Source organism: Stegodyphus dumicola, chromosome X1 (assembly GCF_044657685.1).
Source record: "Stegodyphus dumicola isolate Sdum_Otavi_A_Nest chromosome X1, ASM4465768v1".
Lineage (NCBI taxonomy): Eukaryota > Metazoa > Arthropoda > Arachnida > Araneae > Eresidae > Stegodyphus > Stegodyphus dumicola.
In genome coordinates this window covers 36,626,165-36,646,819 of record NC_140780.1, presented here as the reverse complement: position 1 = coordinate 36,646,819, position 20,655 = coordinate 36,626,165, and the positions used below count along the sequence as shown (strand labels likewise).

Here is a 20,655-nt window from a genome sequence, read left to right as displayed (position 1 = left end):
TGTTAAACCTATTTAAAGCTTTCGGTTTTCTGGGAGGGAAGACGAAAATTCGAACATCGTTTTTTAATTGATGAACTGTAGTGTTCATAAGCTTGTAGGGTTTTATTTATTTTACTAATAGTTATTTTTATTTTGGAACAAGGCTTTCCGTTACCTTATAATTTTTTACCTACATTTTCCTGCCAGAATGAGTTTCCAGTATTATGCTTTATGCAAAAAAGATAGAAACGAGTATTTAAGCTGAAGTCTGTGTTACTTCAGTAGTACAGCGCGTTCTGCCTTTCGGCCACCTTGTTGCTATTAGTTAAAGCTTGGTATTCAATGAGTTCAACTCAAAAATGTGACAACAACACGCGGTATTCCCAGGTGGTCACCCTCCCAAGTACCGACCGCGCCCAATGCTCCTTGACTTCGATGATCGGACCGAGAACCGGTACTTTCAGCATGGTATGGCACTTGACAAGGAACAATTCTGCAAGTTTGATACTGTGCAGCTTCGGCTGATTGATTTTATCGAGCATTAGTTTAGTTTTATAGTTTCCATTTTGAGTTAAATCCCAAGTGGAGGCTTCTTGTACGCCCGAGATGACCAACTGTAAATACATTTTGAGTTAGAATAAAAAGGGTATTTTATCCCGCCTCCGGAGTTGTTATTTACGCATAAGAACTCAGCGAATAATCGATACACAGTTCCTCAGTATTCTAGCCTTATAAATTATTCGAAATATGTAAAGCATGTTTATTGCTTTTTTATTTTTGCTGATTCATTTCATCATATGAAGAAATGTAGTGGAAAAAGATGCAGGTTGTGTATACCAAACGAAAAATTCCTTGCGATGAAGGGTGTCGAGACAAAAGGAGGTTATACGACGGAAAAGAACATTTATAGATGCATTCAGAGTTGTAAAGGGAAACGGGTGCGCAGACAATGAGAACTTGATCAAGTAGATGGCATCCCGTTTTCGTTTAGGAAAAAGAAATCGCCTAGATCTCTTAGAAACGACCAGAAGGTTGTTACGATCCGACCAGCTATTTAACTAGAATCAGAAAATGTTTCAGAGTACACGCATTAGACTAAGAACTGCTGCCAAAATGACTTACTCTGTTATCTGTTAAAAGGCTGGTTACTTAAGTGATTTGTTTTCGGAGCGTAATGGAATACAGTGCTCTCTATAGTTGCAACCCAACACCTGAAATAAGCGATAAGCTGATGAGGATAAACCTCTTATTTCCAGGATCCCCACAGCGGGGAGGGAGGGAGGAGGATTGCGGTTGTTTTCTTTGCTGAGTTTTGTGTTTGAATTGGTTTTCGGGAAATTGTGTCTCAATATAGTTTAGGGTTACTAGCTCCGAATGGTGAAGGGATGTTGCAGGAAAACCGCCAAGAATGGGAAGGATTTCTTGATGCAAAGGCAACAATATTTCTCTTTCAGAAGAACATCGGTAAATTGAGAAGAAGCAAATACTCGCGCAGATAGATTTCCTATTTATTACATGGTCAAATAAAAGTATTGTCGGGATAAACTTAGAGATAAACTAATTACACGGAGAAACGTGAATTTTTTGAGGAAAAATAGGCTTTGGAGGACTTAATGAAAGGAGTGCGTAAAATAAATATAGCATTCATTTATATATTTTTGTAAGAAAGTTGAAATGAAGCTCACTTAGAACCAAAAAGAGAAAATGAGCAATGTAAAAGGAAAATTAAGCTCAGGAAATATTGCATTTAAATAATATGTGAACATATATTCACATGCACTTAACTTAAAATGTTGTAGAAAAATTACTGCAAATATATATTACATTATTCAGTCTAGTAACATATTCCTCCGTAAAATGACCATGGACCAGTAATGTTCAATATAATTACATTAATTGAATAAATTTCAAAATATTAAAGACATACCTTACGAGAAAAGCAAGGCCATATGAAAACCTTATATTATAAATTTTGCTTTTAAAATTTGTTTAAATATTATAATTAAAAGCATTTAATGCTTATATAAATATGCAAATGAATAATATAGTGAAGTCTGTCTACTAGACTTCGTTTCTTCCGTTCTGTCTGTTTCGTTCTGTTCTGTTAGTCTGTATACTAACTTCTTTCTTTCTTCGTTTCTGTCTCTCACGTTGTAAGATATTTTCTCTCTTCTTAAAACTTGCTTTCGTGATGTATTTGGAAGCACTTCTGGCTAGCAATCAGGAAGTCCACAGTTCGAATACCACGGAAAGGTCTTGCTTCGAAAAACCTATTGCTTTTACTACTTTATTCTCAAAAACGGTTAATTCATTATATAGAGTACAGAAAATTAACTACTTCAGAAAGTGTTAAGACATTTTAGATCGATTTTGATAAATGATTAAAACATGTAACTTCTGGAGAAGGAAAGTTTCTCATATCGCGTTTAATATAAAATGAAAAATGTTTTTTACTACTTCGAAAATTCTTCTTCTTTCACAGTACTGCATATGAATAATTTTCAGAGAAAAGGGTATGTTTTGTACAATTTTTTACTGAATGTAAGAACCTTATCCTACTGAGCCGACTACATCCTACTGACTTGCAAAATCTGCAAATTTGAGCAATATACATGAATTACATAAACAAAATATATAACTTGCAGACTTTGATCTATAGATTTTGTACTATATCTATAGAATATGGACTATAGACTTTGAACTGTGAATTCTGAATATAGACTTTAGTTGGAACTCCAAACTACTATTCACTACTATTTCTTTTCGTCGTATATTATGTTCAAAATTCCGCACATATTTTAAAGAGTTATGTCATATATTATGTTTAAAATTTTTGTATTACATTCAAGATTCTGTACGTTTATAATTATGCTATTTTATACATTATGCTTCAATTTTTTTTTTACATTCCAAACTACGTATCATTCCAAATTATGAATTCATTTCAAATTATGTATTCATTTCAATAATGTATCATTCCAAATTTTGTATCCAATTCATGTTCTGAAAAGAAATATTCTTAATCTGAAATTGAAAAGCGTTGTGTAATGTATGATATTAAAATTTCTATGTGATAAATAAGCAACATTATTAATCAGGAAAAGCAAATTTCTGAATTATTATTTTTATATAAAAAGAAGACTAAAAACATATACCGAAAAAAGGTTGGTATTGTGTCAAGTTTCATTAAAGTTGAGATCTTCGGTAGCAAGAGGAAAATCTGTGGACTCAGAAATTATTTGAAGAGTTTTTACATAAATGTGTAGCAATATTGAACAAAATGATTGCTGTATGTTTTCTTTACAATGGAAAGAGTTAAATATAAAAAAATTCTGAAAACGTGTTATAATCTCGTTACATTATCGAGGAAATGTTTTACATCCGATATTTGCGGAAGAAATTCCATTTAATTACCCGAATGGTTTTCAAAAAGTAAACCCGCACTAAGATAAAATAGGCAGTTCGTACTTCAAAAGTTACCAGTGTTACTCCTTAAAAATGGAGAGTGCATAAGGTATTGCATGTAAAATTTTTCAACATATTTCCTACAAAATCTGCTCATATTTAACCTGCGGACTATCGGGATTTTTGTCTGCTGAAAAGAGCTCTTTTTGTGCGTAAATCTAACCAAGATTGATGGATTTTTGAAAGTATTAATTAGAGAGAAATGGAAAGTATTAGCCTTGGAAATTATAGGAAAAGCTATTATTATTTCATAGCCCATCAAAAAAACCATCAGATCAGACATTTAAATAAAAAATATTTACATTTTTATCATTAAATTAATATCCCGAAATAGTTAAAAAATGTGTTAACAAAGAGTATTTAATTATTTTGTAGAATAGTACTGATAGGTTTGATTTCTTTACATAGTTTGGCATTTCATTTAAGGTATCAAAAGCGGGATTTCGTAATCCTCTAGCAGACTATTTCTCCATCTTTAAAATTAAAGGCACTGCTATGCCTTTAAATAATGTCTAATTATCCTAAGGGGTTCTTTGTTTTTCAGTATTCCCGTCTGTGTCGGTGCCTGACTGTTAATCTAGATCTGGCTTCATTTACGCATGGCCTTCATTTACGCATGGTCTTCATTTACGCTTAGCTTACTGTATTCTCTTTTGAACTGTTCCAAGCTTCTTTCAAGAATTTGAGTGCATCTGTTAGAAGCAGTTTTCAGTTTTTTTAAATCAGTTGATTCATTTTATTGAAATTATGAGCGTTATCAGCGTAGTCGTTGCATAACAAGGATGTCGATATTTGAATTATTTAATTATTACGAGGTTCAAAACTTATGATTTATGGTTAGGTTAATAGGTGCAATAATAAATAACGATTATTTAATTGTATTTTTTGGGTGACATGGATCATTGCCTAAAAGTAATATATACTTTCATTTTTATTTTATTAAATTATTCAATGCACTGCCAAGAGGGCCTATCATATACAGGGTTTTCCGATTTATTAACCGTCCCTGTTGCTGCTGAAATATTAACTTTTTAAACATTAATAGTGAAAGCTCATTCATGATGAATTTTATCTCTGATAACTTCCTTTGCATATCGAACTAATTCAAAGCTAAATCACTTATTGCTAGTTTTCTCTTCTTTCAATCATTGCTTGGATTTTTGAACTACATTCCTTCAATTGTTTATATTTCTTTTAAAATACTTTGGGTCTGTGCGGGAATATTTCTGTAGACTTTCTTTTTACCATACCACCAACAGCATTATCAGACTTCAGATCTTGTTGTATTTAATACATTTATGAATCATTTCAAAGGAATCGTAATGTAAGATTAATGATGCATCTTAGTTTAAGGTTAATGACAGAAAGTTAACGATAATATTTAAGATAAAAATCCCATGAGCTATCAAGTTATTTCTGCAATAAATATCAAAACCAAAACTTTTTATCACCGTTGTACACTGACTTTGTTACATCTGAAAAAAAGGGAATTGGGAAATTTATAAAAAGTATGGAATGTCTGTCATAAACACCTGATCCATTCATGGGACAAATTACCCCCTCAGTGAAAGGATACTATTGATGATTCAGAAACGAAAGTTAAACATTTTAAGTAAAATAAGTTTTATTATATCAGCAAATTCAAAATTACAAATATAAACCTTTGATCTGATTTTTGACTGACTGAACATAAAGTGCCTTAGTCACACTTATCTTAGGGTGCATTTTATTAAATATATGATGGTTTCAGTCAAGTTAAGAAATGTGTCATGTTAGAGAATAGTTAGTTTGGCATCATGTTAGTTAATTGCATTGTATTCTCTATTGCTGTATGAATCTGTCAACTTTTTAATTAAAAAGTAAATATTATATAGCATATAGCATTTGTATATGTTCTTGTTTACCTATCGAATTTTGAGCCAAGCATTTATACAGATTTTATGTTGGTTTGTTTGTACTGTACTGTATTTTCTACTGTTCTTATGCATTTTTCATTTATCTACTTGTTTATAAGAATATAATTGTTGTATGCTTTTCTTTTTATATTATATTAGCATGCATTATCATCCAGTCAACAAATATAGCATTATCAGTACACTATGTTACTATTCTATTGTACTATATGTTCAACTGTATTATTTCTGTCAGCTCTTTACCATACCAGAAATTGTAAATGTTAGTTTGATCGCATCATAATAGTTATTTATTTTGAACTTATCTAATGTAGTAAGAATTTGTCACGTTAGCCTGCATCGGGTTCACAACTATTTAGCCTGTTTGTATTGTGCAATTTTTTACTGAATGTAAGAACCTTATCCTACTGAGCCGACTACATCCTACTGACTTGCAAAATCTGCAAATTTGAGCAATATACATGAATTACATAAACAAAATATATAACTTGCAGACTTTGATCTATAGATTTTGTACTATATCTATAGAATATGGACTATAGACTTTGAACTGTGAATTCTGAATATAGACTTAGTTGGAACTCCAAACTACTCTTCACTACTATTTCTTTTCGTCGCATATTATGTTCAAAATTCCGCACATATTTTAAAGAGTTATGTCATATATTATGTTTAAAATTTTTGTATTACATTCAAAATTCTGTACGTTTATAGGCCCACCAGCGGCCGAGCGGTAAAGTCGCTGAACACTGGTAGTTCGGTCCGAGGTTCCAATCCCGCGAACGGGCTGGCTGCATGGGTGTTTTCGTGGTTTTCCCCATGTGTAACGTGTATACGAGCCAGTTTCCCTTAGAAAGTCCTCCACGAAAGGCATCCCTCCTCTTAGGCAGATAGCCCTAGTGTGCTTTGCCATAATTAAATACACCTGTACGTTTATAATTATGCTATTTTATACATTATGCTTCAATTTTTTTTTACATTCCAAACTACGTATCATTCCAAATTATGAATTATGTATTCATTTCAATAATGTATCATTCCAAATTATGAATTATGTATTCATTTCAATAATGTATCATTCCAAATTTTGTATCCATTTCAAATTATGTATCTGTTTGCTAATATCAATAAACGGCTGGGATCACGTAGTGGGGAGACGGCGCTAAACCAATTAACCAAGTGATAAAGGTGTGGTGCCCGTCTTCCTCGTTCCTAAATCCTAAATCCTACTATACTCACTTTTTTGGTTACGCTGTCAAGAAATATGCCCCTGTTAGTGATAGTCATTGATAAAAAGATGCTGTGAGATTTCACTTTGAAGATTAGGTTTTAATTAAAATAGGACTTTAGGAAGTTACCAAAACCAGAAATTAATTTTGCGCAAATAAAAGGGATTGTTATTACATGAAATGAAACGTATCCTAGGCTTAATCTTATGTAGAATAACGATGTTGATGTGACATGAAAATATATTATACTTTCACGAAAATTGTTTACACTTAAATTAAATAAAAGGAAGGAACAAATTTATGTATTATCACCTGTTTAGTAAAATGTAAAATGATTTAAATTTCATTTTCATCATTTATAAGTCTTTTTTACCATTTTTTACTGTATCCTAAAATATAAATTTGTACTGAAACTAGTAACAGGGTATTATTTAGATCCCAATGCTAATGAATATATTTAAAACCTTTTAGGGTGTCTTTTTCGATTAGGTAAATATATGCTGCGGTGAATATTGGAAGGCAAATTTTCTGAATTTTAAATTTTCACCAGTCGTAAAAAGCAATCTCTTATTCTGAGTAATTGTGGTGGTATCGATATTGTGCAAAATACGCATTTTATCGATGGAAATGCAAACTTTTGGATCGATATATCGGTTACTGGAGAGCAGGATAGAAAAATATGATAGGCATCAGCATGTAAGCCACAGCGGCGTAAAAACCGATAAAGACAAGCAGGGCAAACCATAGCCCATGTGAACTCCGCTTGTAATTCTGCACATTATGCCTGAAGGTTTCTGGTATATAGTTCCCACTTAGTTAATTTTACGGGTATAACGGCTATAATATTGAAAGACAGAATAATTAATGGTGTTTGTCATCACTATCCGTTTCTTTTGATTGTATTTGATCGCAGATTTAAACACATCAATGATTTTGCTTTTACTGTACCATTGATTTCCGTTTGATTATTTCTAATCCATTTTCCACTTTAATAGAAGTGTACGTACATTATTAACATATAAATGCAAAAATAAAGTTTTCGTAATTAATTTTCAGTCTTTAACCTTTATAAAATTATGATTCTACACAGTATAATTTAAAGTAATCAAGAAACTAATAAAAGTGCGTCTGTAACTGCGATACTTTTATTAGATTTCGCTGCACAGAAAAAAAAAAAAAAAAAAAAAAAAAAGAAAATACATATTTTGGTTACCGAAATAATACGTGTGATACAGAACATGTGTTTCTTATAAAGTCTGTTTATAAATACGTATATACAATGTAGACTTAGCAGTATCTTATCTTGATGGTTACGAAAACTAACTTTCTAGCATTTTTACAAATATGAATAAAGCAAAACCGGTAGAAGATCCCCATTTCAAAGTACAATAAAACATGCTAAAATATTACCACTAACTGTTTGTTATTGAATACTGAAATATTCTACGAAATTTTAAAATAAATTTTTATGCTTATAAGGTATTTCTCCCGCCTTCCTAGCGTGCCTTCTTGGTGTAGTGGTTCTGCACGCTGGGCCGGTATTTCAGAGGCCCGTGGTTCGATTCTCGTCGAAGGCGGTTGCTAATTTTTTCATCTCTCCGGCTTTTCCAATTAACCTAATGTCTCAATAACTTCAGTTTTATATCGTGAGCGCTTATATTTCATGCACAGAAATACAGAAAATAAAAGATTAACTTGACCACAAGTACAAATTAAAACAAAATTTGGCACAGAAAGGTATATTAAGTAAAACTTGTAGAAATCAAAGAAAGGCGTTATAAGGTATTTCTCCCGCCTTCTTAGCGTGCCTTCGTGGTGCAGTGGTTCTGCACGCTTGGCCCGTATTCCAGAGGTCCGTGGTTCGATTCTCGGTGAAGGCCTTTGCTCATTTTTCATCTTGCCTGCTTTCAAAAATACCTAATGCTATATTTTACACTTAACATACATTATTAACACGTTAAATGTAAAATATAGCTGTCCATAATTTACTTACATCAAAATGGAATTAAAAAAAGGAGTAAAATACATGTGTGTTTCTTTCTTACTTGCACGAAAGCTTTGGCCTTGCTAGGTAACATAAATTAGACCAGAACTCTAAAATGTCTGTGGTATCACTATGTCTTGTAAGTACCACAGAGACAGGGAAAGGGTGTAAAAGACCCTTTTATTCATCCAAATAAAGTTTTATAGTCGGCACCAACTCGTGCTTATAGAAGCCAACAGTTTGGGCTTGAACAAAAGATAATGGATGAAACAAAGCTAATGAAATTACATGTAGTCTAATGGCTTCACAGTTTAACTACCACAAAAGCTGGCTCTGACCGACGTTGGCGTAAACAAGCCTAATGGTAAGAATAACTCAACGTCGCAGAATACTAATCGAGAATCATATTTAGCAACATCGCCGTCAGACAGAACAGCTCTAATTTTACCCTCTTTCTATAAATACTCTATACTTCCTACCTCATTTGAATATCGCACGCTCTAGAAATTTACATTGCAACAGGGAAAATAGAAACGAGATTCATAGAAAAGAATATTAACATAAAAAATGGGATAAAAGCTTAAATGTTACATTACAAAGAAAATGTGCAGAACTGCATTCCCGAGCCCTTAATTAGACTTTAAGATATTTTGGAAAGAGACTTTTAATGCATCAATATCTTAAGAACTCACTGTAATTTCATCAGTTCTAATGAATCCTCTTCTTGAGAAATATAATTTCAGACTAATTAAAAAAAAATATTTTAACAGGTTCAAGTTTACACAGGCTTATTCTAAATCCTTAAAATTAATCTTAGGGATTAGAACTATTCCCATGAAATTTCAAAGCCTTCTATTGACTTAGCAACATTAATTTTGGAGCATTTCACACATCGCATGATCTGAAAACATCGCAAGATTTTATGAAATACCTTTCTTCCCCATGAGTGAATATTTTAATCATCTTTAAAAAAAGACAAATTTTTCATAAGCTTATTAAAACTTGTTTAAGAAAAATATTTTTGTAAGTTAAAATTATATTTATGAGCTTAAAGTAACAAACAATTTGAGCATATTACTGGCCAAAAGCATATAACGTCTTGTTTATTGAATGATAATTCCTTATCCTCTTTCCAAATGATTTCTAATTTATGAAATTTATCCAACATCCATGGCGTTTAAATAATAGCATGAGGCATAGAAACAATAAAGATGAGAGGGAAAATAATTTCATATATCTATATACAGTGGTGGCCAAAATTGTGGACACTTTTGGAAATTTTTATGTTTTTGAACTTTGTATGCTTATAGAAAATGCTACGTTTCGCAAAATGCAAACTTGAATATATCAATTTAAAGAGAATTTATTACTGAATTCAATACAAAACACAAAATTCAATTATTTGCAATACAAAAAAGTTATATGTACTTTAATATAAATAAGAAACACAGTTATGAAGTGGTTTGTAATGTCTAGCTTTCCTGGCCAATCACTGTTCTTGTTCTGAGAACCAATCAAATGTTAGTAACTGCCAGTAGAAGCTGACATCATGTTTACACTTGAAACAATTCATTATTTTGCTTTGTTATCTAGAAGGAGGACCTGTTTCTTATACACTGCAATTACAAGTAGGAATTTTTGTAAAAATTTTTAATATTTAGTCAAGAAGCAATCACATCAAATAAAAGAGTACATTGGACACCTACAAAGAGATTCAATATTATTATGTTACGAGAAAGTGGTCTTTCCTATGCTGAAATTGCAAGACAGGTGGGTGGTTCAGTGACTACACCTGGAGTCCGAAAGTTTTGTTTACGATATCAGGAGACAAATTCGATAAAAAACAAAGAAGGAAAAGGCCGAAAAAGGTGCACCACATCAGCGGCCATCAGAAGTGATGTGAATGATGCTGGTGTTTCTGTCAGTTCAAGAATAATCAGGAGAAGATTAACATATGTTGGACTGTGAGGTAGAATTCCACGAAAAAAGCCTTATCTTAATTTTCAGCAAAGAAAAAAAAAAGACTACAGTGGGCAAAGGAACACATTAATTGGACAGATGATCAGTGGTCACAAGTTATATAGAGTGATAAAACTAAGATATCGTTATTCGGTAGTGATGGGCGAAAATATGTAAGACGTAGAATAGGAGAAGAGCTACATCCTGACTGCATTCAAGCAACTGTGAAGAACCCAGTTAGTGTTATGATTTGGTCATGCATGTCAGCAGATGGTATTGATCGCCTTCATGTCATCGATGGGACACTGAATGCCAGAAAATACATTGATACTATTCTAGAACCAAAACTTCTACCTTCCATCAGAGATCTCTTTCCCAACAATGCTTCGTGTATTTTTCAGCAGGATTCTGCTCCTTGCCACACGGCTAAAATATCGAAAGAGTGGTTTCGTACAAAGAGCATTAAATTGTTGTCATGGCCAGGAAACAGTCCTGACCTCAATCTTATCGAAAATTTGTGGCACCGTTTTAAAACTCTTGTCCGAATGAGGCGCCCATCAAATAAAAGGGAACTAATTGAGGGTATAATTGTTTCCTGGCATCATGTAATAACGAAAGAAGAGCTTAAAACTCTTGTCAGCTCAATGAAACGTCGATGTGAAGCTGTAATAAAAAATAAAGGGTACCCTACTAAGTACTGATAGCTCACTGCAATCATAACTATCTAATGTATATCGATAACTATTATCGTTTAACTTTTTTGTATTGCAAGTAATTGAATTTTGTGTTTTGTATTGAATTCAGTAATAAATTCTCTTTAAAATGATATATACAAGTTTGCATTTTGTGAAACGTAATGTTTTCTAAAAGCATACAAAGTTCAAAAACATAAAAATTTCCAAAAGTGTCCACAATTTTGGCCACCACTGTATATATATATAAATGTGAATGACAAGGGAAAACATCTGGTTTAAGTTTTGTAACTAAATCCAAAAGTGCATAAGAATCATCATTAATTATACTGCAGAGACATAAGGCTATTTTGAAGCAGAAGAAAAACGGGCAGTGCCCTCGCCGGGACTCGAACCTGGACCTCTCGATTAAGCGCCGAACGCGCTACCATTACACCACGAAGCCATGCTGGAAGGAAGGAGAAAATATCTTAAATTACGTTTAACAGAATCGAATTTTAGCCTTGAATGCTGAATTATATGACTTTTCCTAAAATTAGGCATACGCAGATTTAGAAATTTTAATCTGGGACAAAGCTTTAGAATTAAATCTACAAACATATATATTTAGAACTGTTACAATGATGGGTTTGTCTCTTTAACAAATTTTCCTAATACTAAATCTGTATAATTATAATAACACCTAAGAACTGGGAACATAAAGAATATTTTCAGTAAAAGTTTATGATTTTGAAAGAGATAGGCCTATTTCCAAAGTATGAGAAATGACCTATATAAAAAAGATTTTCTCGTTGTAACTAGAAGACACGAAACGTAGCTGAACGAAACATAGGAGCACGATCGTAGAACGAACGTAGAAGTATGAAAGTCAATACAGGTAAGTCAGAATATATTACCAAGTAATGTTATGAATACATTAGCTTTACTCATTTAAAAAAAACACGCTTTTTAAAAAAAGAAAGTATCTTTGCTAAGTGACATTATGAAATTTGCAAATCCTGTTTTCACCGCAAGAAGAAATATTACTAATTGTTTCCCAATGATTTACAGAAAATTTAGGTTTAAAAAAAGAGAGCTTAATTTAGATTAATTAACTGTTCTGGGAAAAACACCTTCTTAGAAATACACTCATGTCCATAAATTAAGGATAATGCAAAATCAGGCAGAGGGAGAGTTAGAAGTAAAACAAATTTGACTTATCTGTAAAGCATATTTATTAAACAAAAGGTAAAGAGCAAAAAAAGATGCTATATGTTTGATATTATTAAAAAAATTAGCGACTTTTTCTCCCTGGAGCAAATTACAAAAAAAAAAAAAAAAAAAAAAAAAAAAAAAAAATTACAAAAAAAACAATATTACATGGTTGGTATGATTGTTAATACACTGTATGTCTCCCAGACGATGCAATACAGTCTGTACAAAGCCTAGGCATGCTGAGTATCAAATTATCGATCTGATCTTGGGGGATATTACACCACTCAAAGAGCAATGCTCTCCGAAGTTCCGGTAGACATGTAGGAGGAGGTTGACGGGTTGCAACTCGTCGGTCAGGTATGTCCCATGCGTGCTCTACTGGATTCAAGTCCGGTGAGAATACTGGCCAGTCCATACGGGTGATATCCTCCGATTGAAGGCATTCGCTTACGATGTTTGAACGGTGAGAACGGGAGTTGTCATCCATAAACACAAATTGTGCGCCCATGGCGCCCCGAAACAAACGTACATGTTGTTCCAGAATGACGTCCCGATACATTTGGCTTGTCATGGTTCCAATTTGAACATGCAGGTCAGTTCTGGAACCCAGAATAGTTCCACCCCAAACGAACACCCCTGCACCAACGTAACGTTGTTGTTCAATGATGTTTTCCTGGTGGTAACGGGTATCTGGAGCTCTCCATATGAAATTCCGGCGAGAATCAGACTGCAAGCTAAACCTGAACTCGTCGGAAAACATCACACAAGCCCACTGATGCGGTGTCCACAATGCATGCTCTGTACTCCAGGCTAACCGCAGGCGACAGTGAGTTGCCGTAAGTGGAACACATCAGATCTACGAGCATATAGACCAATCTGCCCTAAGCGTCTGTACACGGTCTGCCTTGAAATTGTCGTTCCAGTGGCTGAAGAGAGCTGACGAAACAGGTCTGAGGCTGTGCTCCGCCTGTTTCTTTTGGCAGTAACTGCCAAATACCGGTCTTCGTTCGGCGTTGTAACTCTGGAGCGACCTGTGCTGTAACGTCTACTCATATTACCATCATCTTGGAATTGTTGCCAAAGCCTGGAGATGACACTCTGGGCAATTCCAAGTTCGTCTGATACTTCCAGTTGGGTACGCCCACGTTCCAGACGGCCGATAATTCTACCACGTAAAAAATCGTCCAAATGCGTCCTTTGTGTCATAACTATTCATTTATTGCACTGAAATGCTTATAAAGCGCCTTCGAACAATTTTACTTCTTTGCCTGTATTCCTTATATATCAGTCTCTTATACTCTCGTCATTGTGACGTACCATCGGTGTCATCTGGTTACTTCCTGAAATTTGCATATGATTCTTGAAGATGTGTGTAGTGATTTTACAGGTAATATATTTATTTTAAAGTTCGATTTCCGCGTGACTCCGAATTACTCTTAATTTATGGACATGAGTGTATTTATGAGCTGTGTTTGACATAGCGAAGTCTATCGTACATGTCATTTGGAGTTAAATAAATTGTAATGTCGGAATTGGTTTCATAACGCAGACCGTGTTTTTTCAAAGCATGCAATAAAAATATTCAAATATTGAAATAAAATACAGTGAAAAAAGATATTTTCAGCATTGGTATCTCTTATTCAAAATGTGGAGGAGGCACACTTGATTAAAGAGGAAAAATATCCTTCAGTTAAATTTTACTTTTAGAACAGTTCTTAACCAGTGGAAAATTTCATAGTTTTAGGGTTATGCAGTCAGTCTTTTATTTAGCTGTAAAGTGTTTAGCTTTAATTTATGAGCATAAAAACTACTTTTATTCAAGCTTTGGTATGTATCAGTATTCCATACACATTTTGTTATTTAACTTATAAAACACGTTAAAAATAATTCACATCTAATTATACGTATATACGCATTTTTCGAGTTTTGGAAATGGGGACGATCTACTAGTTGTGGTGAAAAGGGTACATAGAGCAAAGTTTGAGATCCACTGTGTTTGATAGTAGCAGGTTATTTTATAGTTTATCGCACATTGTTGCGAGAGTTGTTTAAAAACATTTATCAGAACAATTATCAGAAGAAAGATTTTCTAGAAGTTACAAAATAAATTAAAATAGAATGTTATTTAAAAATGATTCTATCAGCATAGGTTTCTGAAATAAAAATGTTCTGACGAGTAATAAATGATAGCCTGAAATGTTAACAGAATTACATTAAAATAAATTACTAAAATACCAGTGATGTGTAATAAGAAATAAAAAACTGTCGGAATAAGGATAAAACATCATGTGTAAAAATGCGTACTTTAAATTACTAAACTCTGTAATATTTGCATAATTTCGTTCCATTATGAGATAAGTTTTGGATTCAAAATTCTTTATTATGCCAAAATTACCTTTTGGTTTTAAAAAATCTATGGTCTGTAGTTAATCTTCATATATAAATACAATATTTTGATTTTTCCATAAAATGCCCACTGTATTTCGCTTTATTATTTTTTATCTCTACAGAATCTGTTATTATTATTATCTATTATTATTATCTCCACTTGAACGATTCATTCACATATTGAAAACTCCTACATAGGCATTTTCTGAAATAAAAATATATACTTACGTGCATGCAGTATTGCATATATAAAAATTACAAGCAGTAGAATTAAGTGGTAAATTTGCTTTCATGTAATTTAAAATAGCATGTTTTTTTGTGAGAGCCTTGAATTAAAATAGAAAGTTTCTTTTTAGTTTTAAAAGATTTTGAACCATCTTTCAAAACAAAAATTTTCCCTTGAACTAGGACCTTATTTGAAAGATAATATAGATTGCTTAAAACAATTAATTACATTTTTAGTAGCTTAGGTTTAATTGTTAGTTGCACAGAAATATATGCTTGCACATATCTGTACAGCAATTAATACATATTGTTATGAATTTGGCATTTAAATAATTAACGTTAGTTGAATTGTAAATTAAATGGTTTTATTTCCCGCGCAGTGCAGCGCGTGACGAATATTGCGAAGTATTCGTAGTTTGATCCAGATTCCACAGTCGGCAGGGAAACGCGTTGGCTGTACGAGGTGTTAGGGTTTTTTCACACTTAGCAAGTTTTCCAGTAAGCAGATAATATATATTTAAGCTAGGAAGTTTTCTTTATACAGCCCTCTATGAAAGCAATCCTCTGCATGAACAAGTACACTTAGCAAGTTTTCCAGTAAGCAGATAATATATATATAATCTTTTTTAATGTTGGTCTACTTTCAATGTTTCTATTACAATGCTAAGTTTTCAAAACTTAGCATTGTAAATATTGTTTCTGTAAGATATTTCCGCGTTACAATCTCAATAAATGTCATTATCGTTTATGTTCACAATCTTCAGTTTCCATTCTTTCTAATAGGCTCACCAGCAACCGAGTGGTGAAATTGTTGAACACTGATAGATCTGACCTGGGTTCGATTCCAGGCGTACAGGTTGGCTGCAAGGGCGTTTTCGTTGTTTTCGCCATGTATGTCATGTATACGAGCTAGTTTCTCTTAGAAAGTTTTCCATGAAGGCATTCGTCTCCTTAGGCAGATAATCTTTGCGAATTTTGCTATCATGAGATAAACCAAATATTTCTTTCTAATATTGACATTTAGGGTAAAACTTTTAGGTTGTTTTAAATTTCCCCTAAATATTTACGACAATACTATGAATAGAAAGAGAGTATTTATTATATATGCTTAAGTATAAAAGCTATTTATGCGAGATAAATTCTCAGTTTATATATTCAAGAAAACTCATAGTGTACATTCGGCTCCTATAACTTTACTAATTTGTTTGATTGCAATTAAACGTACAAAAATCTCTTAGCAACAGATATGGCAGAGCTGAAATAAAATTCACTACAACTTTATGAGCTCTAATTGGCAACAAATAAGAGAAAACATATTTTAACGAGTCCTGTTTTCGTGGATCAACGCAGAAAAACTGCTCGTGTATAATTTGTCTTCCGACATCAAAAGTTTAATCACCAGTTTGTTTATCATTTTAGTTATCACATTTTAAACTTATTGTAGATGTTTAATTCAACAAAAGCAATTGTAAGCGCCTATTGCCATTTCTAGAGAAACACCAAATGAATATTTTAAGCACCTGTGAAATCTAAATATTAATGCTGCATATGCAGTACAAATATCCGTAATAAATAAACAACGTCGTCGTATCTACATCACAAAGATAAACTGGATGGCAACTTGATGAAGCCAAAATGGCGAACAGACTAGAAAATGTGGAAGCCCTGATTCACTATGTCTTGTGTGATGTCCATCTAAAGCTGCTAATCGTATGTAGATTGACTCTGTCTCTTCAGATGGTGGGGAGAATAGAGAAAACAAGTGATTGGAAAACTCGATGCTACCAGAATTTCACCTCGACATTTGCGTACAATGATAAGATTTCTCCAGCTTTTCTCCTCCAAATATCTATTATCTTAGGAGTTGAACACTTCTGAATGTTCTAAGAAACTCTTCCGTTGAGGAAAGCTTTTCTCTTAGAGATCTTAATACAAACTAATGAAAGTTTAATATGATTTATGTGTATTTAAGTAAAGGGTTAGTAAATTAAAATTTTTCCTTTTGTGAAAAATAAGTATTTATTGCCTACTAATAAATCAAAGAGCGTAAAGGGGATAGGTAACTTTCATGACGTAACTTGAAATTTCAAGAAGCTTTCCTTTATTATCAACCGGTGCCTTTTAGTTTACAATAAAAAACACTGCCATAATAACATCGTTCACTAAAATTAAGGAGCTAAAAATTAATATTTGAAGTGTTGAAGAGATAAAGCTGAAGTTAAATTTGCTCATTGCTACCAAGGTTCACTAAAAGCTGTAAAAGCATTAATTTATTGTTAAGTAGAGTTATTACAATTATTATTTTAAAGATTAAAAGGTTTCTTTAAATTAAGAGTTCAGATTTTAAACCTGACACTTTATTTCTTGGTTTGTTGTAAATCAAGTGAAGAAAAGATGTATTGAATGGAATGAAAGGGATACATTTTGTATGAACTCACGGAGTCCAAATTATCAGAAAGCAAAACATTATGACGAATTATTGGAGCTGAAAATGCCACAATTCTAGGAAAGTTATTCCGGAGTCTGGGTGGTGAGTAAAAATAGTTCGTGAGTTCCAGAAATTTGATTATAAGCTCAGGAAGCAAAAACATATCAGCTAATGCCTTCATTCAGTTTCCCTTAATAAACTCTTCCGGATGACAGCCCTCCTTCTTAGTAGACAGCTATCGTTTCCTCTGCAGTAATTAACAAACCAAATGCTTTGCCTCAGTTACAGTTTTATAACTGTGTTGAAATTTCTACATTACTAATGGGCCTAGCCGTGAAGACGCTGAACACTGTTAGTTCGACTTCTGCCCGATTCCAGGCGAAACGGCTGGCTCAATGGACATTTTAGTGGTGTATCATGGATGCATTACAGAGTATGAGCTGGCCGCAATGATGTTTTTGTGGTTTCCAGTATGTGTAACATGAATATAAGCCAGTTTACATCCTTCACGAACGTAACCCTTCAGTCAGCAGATGCCCTAGCTTGCTTTATCATTATCCGACTGAAAAACTACTTGTAATTTTGACTTACTTGCTCAAAAAATTATAACTTTGTAAACATTACGCTAAGTTGCGCACGCAGACTACAAATGTGACCAAAATCAGTGATTTCTTTAAATTGATCTGAAACCTGATGAGGCTTCCATTTTTATGGCAAATACAGTGGAGAATTATGTATAAAGAAATATTTTTAAGTAGTTAAATAAAAATGTAAAAAATACGTAAAATTCTAGGCCAATATGCTTAAGGAAAAGTATACATTCGTAGAGGAATTTCTAGAGGTTACATGTTCAGACTAATATCTCTCATAAGGAAGCTCTTCCAACCTTGAACTCTCAATTACATATATATAAATGAATTTACTCATTTAGAAATACATAACAGTAAAAGAATTAGCTGCTGATATTCTGTAGGAAAGCAATTAAAAATTGTAAGAAATATCGAGATTACATGATACAGCGTTATTTGGCGACTTTTAAAATTTCAAAGTACAGGTTTAGAAGTTTGGAAAGTAGCCAAGCTGATCTACTATTTAGGTGATGAAAATATGCGATAAGGAATGAAGAGATAAAAAAGGAAAGCATATTTTAACTATCATACTACAAACTTACAACAAAAGGTTTAACAGATATGCTAAAAATTTAATTCTTGAAGAATTAGGTTATGGTGCAAGGAATTCTGGAAAGCATTTTACCGTGGGTAGATGAGTCATAAATATTCATTTAAATGTAATACAAGCACTACCACTTTATGTAATAACAAATACGCTGATTACGGATTGAATGCATAGCACAGAAGAAGGACAGAAAAAATTATCATAGTAATAATATGTTTTACATTAACTGCAATTAAAGAACTAAAAACAGAAATTTCAAAATTGCATATCCACCGTTGGGCCGAGAGTTAAAAACCGCTGAATAAAGTCCGACGAGGGTTAAAATAGCGGCTAACTAAATCGTTACATGGGAGTTTTCAAGTAACAGCTCCCCATGGATAACATGAATACAACCCATTTCCCTTGAAACGTATTCTCAACTTTTTAAAATAAAAATACTATAAATTTTTCACATCCTCAATTTTATTTTGAACACATACTAAGTTATTTAGCAATACATTTTTAACCGTTTCTTATAGTATGCAAGAATTTTACAACATTTTTCTTTATAATACCGTGATATATGATTCAAGCGACAATTTATATTATTAATGTAGTTTATAAAACAACTTTAAATTAACTTAAATTAACTTAATATGTTAACTGATTCATTTTCAAAGACAATCTTAGCTGATGCAGGGACATTTACTTCTCTTATTTCGTTAACTGTAACTTCTCTTGGACTTTCATAGTAAAACCTCAGAAATCCGATTTGTCAGTTTTGATATCCTTTCGGGTGAAAATCTGTTACTTTCAAAGGTATGCTACATAATCTTAAAAGGCCCACCAGCGGCCGAGCGGTAAAGTCGCTGAACACTGGTAGTTCGGTCCGAGGTTCGAACCCCGTGAACGGGTTGGCTGCATGGGTGTTTTCGTGGTTTTCCCCATGTGTAACGTGCATACGAGCCAGTTTCCCTTAGAAAGTCCTCCACGAAGGCATCCCTTCCCTTAGGCAGATAGCCCTAGTGTGCTTTGCCATAATTAAATACACCACACCACCACCATAATCTTAAAATAATATCCAGATCACACTGCATGTATTTAAGACACCAGAAGGTTTAGAATGACATGATTTAGAATCAAAAGTTTAAATAAATTCTTTTTAATTTTTGAACTTTGCCTGTTTGCACCTTACAAAAATAAAAGCACTTGCGAAAAAAATGAAGGGAAAAAAAGATAGTTTATTTGTATTTAAGTAAATATATATAAGGTAAATTTATATAAGGTAAAACTTGAAAATAACGTGCAAAAACGCGTTTCATTCATTTTGAATAAAAGTTTACTTATAACAAAATATATTTATTGCAGAACTTAAACAAAAATTCGATGAATCTTTAAGGCTTAAAACTAAAATAAAATTTGTAAACAAATTTTAAAAGCAGTGAAACTGTCAGATTATGTGCAAAATAAAATAATTATTTATTCAGTTTGGATGATACATTTATTCTTTCAATGTATTTCTAGAATCTCTGTAAAGATAAATTTACACCAAGTAAAAAGATATTTCGATTTTTCCCCTCTGCGAAATTCTATAATAATGCTACCGATTCTAAAATAATACTATTTATTTGCTAACGTTTTTGTAGCGAATCATGAGGGAAAGCTTAATTTTGGTAATTAGAACCCTTATTTCTATTTTGTTTCTTTATTTTAGATATAACAATAGGAATTCAGCAGTTAATATCGCAAATTTTTGTTTTGAGGGTCTAGAACCATCTTCTTATCTTTTCCCAAATTCCAATTAGAGTTCAAGTGAATGCAGATTGCAGTTTTATTTCAAATCTGATTAAGAATTTTTGATTAAATGTCGAAATTATTGAAAAATGGGGTACAAATGTGACCGTGAAACTTTCGCCAAGCGATGCAATTTAACGGCAATTATGAATAAGCTTGGGGTCACAACTCGCTCATAACATTTGCTGTTTGATTTGATGTAAGTCCGATTTATTTTTGATAAGCCGCCTTTTGTTTTTATGTGTGTGTG

The 20,655-nt window shown here is 32.8% G+C and overlaps 1 pseudogene; it reads right to left on the bottom strand.

Moving 5' to 3' along the window:
* Nucleotides 1-341: 341 nt before the first annotated feature.
* Nucleotides 342-461, bottom strand: LOC118199299 (5S ribosomal RNA; annotated as a pseudogene).
* Between the last annotated feature and the right edge of the window lie 20,194 nt (nucleotides 462-20,655).